Source organism: Aptenodytes forsteri, unplaced genomic scaffold, assembly GCF_000699145.1.
Source record: "Aptenodytes forsteri isolate BGI_AS27 unplaced genomic scaffold, ASM69914v1 Scaffold2, whole genome shotgun sequence".
Taxonomy (NCBI): domain Eukaryota; kingdom Metazoa; phylum Chordata; class Aves; order Sphenisciformes; family Spheniscidae; genus Aptenodytes; species Aptenodytes forsteri.
In genome coordinates, this window is record NW_008795695.1 from 16,485,140 (window position 1) to 16,488,264 (window position 3,125).

Consider the following 3,125-nt stretch of genomic DNA (forward strand, 5'->3'; position numbering starts at 1 on the left):
TGGCCTCGCAGCCAAGTGACACTTACCTGTCCTGCCACACTCCGGTCTACAGCCCTCCTGCCACCTGCTAACCCCCAAGGGATCATACCAGGATGCACAGGTCCGTTTTCCAAGCGATAAAAACTTGGAAAACTAAACTACTAGTATTGCAAATAGGTATCTTAGTTCTGATTTTATCAAATAGCAAAAGACAAGCCAAGTTCTAAGAACCTAATTTAGTATCCAAAACACCAATTCTGGTCAGAAGATGCTCTTCAGATCAGTGACCCACCTTGGAAAGATATCTGAATGGAAACTCTACTTATATGCTTTTATTACATTAATTAACAGCAAGAAATCCCCATACTAGCAGGACAGCACATACAAAGCACTCATTCGAGTGCCAAGTGTCTCACAGGGCCTAAAATCGGAAGCTAATCACTTTGCTACGGTGCCTGCTTGGGGCAACAACAAGCTTTGCATGGGAAGATGAAACCCATTTTCTGCAGCCCTATAACTTTAAGGACCAGTGCATGCACCCTTAAAGCTCACTCCCAAAACACATTGAGGCAGGCTGTTAATTTGATAACAAAATATATTTCAAAGCCTACAATGAAATATTAAGTATACATACATTTTAAGACATAAGATCATTTAAGAACTAGATAAATATAAGGTACTGAGGGGTGCTTAAACGTTTCATTCCCCTATAAAAAATTCACTTTGAATTCTAATCCAAAATTCATCTTCCCTTAAAAACAAGACATGTTATATCTCAGATTTCTATGCAAGCAATTTATGATACCCAAAAGGAAAAAAATAAAAATAGCTAACAGCCAAGCAGTGCTTTTACTGCTTTTTTTTTAATCTGCTAGTTCCAAACCAGATGCATGCAGTACAGAATTCTGATTAGCAAAAAAACGGCTGGGGGGGTTTTTTTTTTTTATCCCTTAAGGACCAAAAGCGGTAACCCTAGGCATTTAATGTGTACTATGAATAACAATACATATGAGCACATAAAAAACTTGTTATCTTTGTTTACGGAATTTTTTTACCATGTTGATACATTTACGGAAAGAAGTTGGGAAAATAATCACTGATAGGAATGTTCTGCGTACATAGATTTTTTTTAATGCTAGTTCCAAACCAGATGCATGCAGTACAGAATTCTGATTAGCAAAAAAACGGCTGTTTTGTTTTTTAAAATAGCTAACAGCCAAGCAGTGCTTTTACTGCTTTTTTTTTAATCTGCTAGTTCCAAACCAGATGCATGCAGTACAGAATTCTGATTAGCAAAAAAACGGCTGTTGAATTTTTATTACTACATCCCTTAAGGACCAAAAGCGGTAACCCTAGGCATTTAATGTGTACTATGAATAACAATACATATGAGCACATAAAAAACTTGTTATCTTTGTTTACGGAATTTTTTTACCATGTTGATACATTTACGGAAAGAAGTTGGGAAGTATGGTGAGGGAGAGGAGAGGAAGCTATCAAAATAACAAATGCCGTTAAATAAAACCTATTTGGAAAGGAACAAGCTACGCAGTACGAAATTTGAATGAACCATGTCTCTTCATTACCGCCCTGCAGCTCCCATGTAATCAGTGGAGCCTCATTTAATGCTTACACTAAAAGCCTTCATCTACATATATCTCACCCATTGATACAAATGTAATTCATATTTAACCCTGACAAATAATCACTCATGATAGGAATGTTCTGCGTACATAGATTTTCTTCTTTTATAAACAATGTAAACACAGAGAAGTCCTTCTGGATGTTTCAAAACAGCTCACTGGATTCAAAGAAGCATCTTCTCTCCCCGTCCCCTCACATCACAATCCATAACCACCTGGCCAGATATCCGAAGGGTTTCCACCGCATACTTCCCCATCACAGGACCATTTTCCTCCATGTGTTATACTGCAACTCCAACCCCACAGCTAGACAAAACCCGTACAAACTGCAGCTAAGCAACACAGGGCTTTCTCCTTCAGAAATTAGCTTACAACCTCTCACAAAAACATGGGTAAGCCGTCAGAATAAAATTCTACAAACCAGCCATTTGTGGCACTGGCATGTTTTCCTTCTGTTGTTGAGATAAGTCCAAGAAATAAATTTTTAAAATAGTTCCTGCTATTGAATCCTCTCCATATTTTCAGCTCTGAGAACTCACAGGGACCGAATTTGAGTTACGCTGACTCTGGAGCCAGCAGCTTGTGAGAGTACAAAGAGCACCCCAGAAAATAATGGAGGGGGGTTGAGACAACTCCGCGCATCCCTCAGCTCTCGAACTTGCCTATAAAAAGAAAATGAGGATACGGCCAGAGCACACCATATTTCTGCTCCAATTTATACTAAATGGGTTGATTCAAAGCCCAGAAATGGGCCAAAAATGTGAATTCGTTTTTGTTCTTCTGTGCTAAAAGGAAAAATAAGTGACGAAGACTTAGGGCCTGCTGTCAGCTACTCCGGACCGTTACCAAGCACCTTGTTGTCTTCTCCCATTCAGATCTGCTTAGGTTTCCCTAGGCTGGTGCCTTGGGAAACCAGATGCAACAGCAAGCACGATGGAAAAGAAATTCATTTTCTTTTGCTCATGGCTGCAGGATTCTGTCTCCAACCGTTTATTTTCTTCCTCCTTTTCCAAGCTCAAGGAAGAGGACAAACAGACAAACACCCTGACAGCTGTCGGGTGTTAAGTAACTGGAAGAGCCACATTAGTGGGCCATGCCCTTGGAGAAGACTGGGACACACGGGAGCCTGACAGACAGTTCAGAGGAAAAGAATTTGCACTAGAGCATCCCACCGGCACAGACGCATTGCTGTAGCCCAAACCAGAGCTCAGCTGTGTTATTTACCCTACGAGGTCCCAGCTGTCAACCTGGCCTGGCATCACGACGGCCTACAGCGCAAATGCCCTTAGCCAGCTGCTTGGCTCAATGTACAATTCTCTCTTTTTTAATGAGATTAGCGTTCATGAAATGTGCTAGCTCGATGGGCATGCCGATTTAAGTCCTCTGTTTATTCAGGCTACAGCAGATACAGCGGTCACTTTTAAAAAGGCGTAATTTGAAAAGATACCATGAATTCACCAGAGCTCCTGCAGTTGCTCATTAATCACAGGAAGAAGAGGGGTT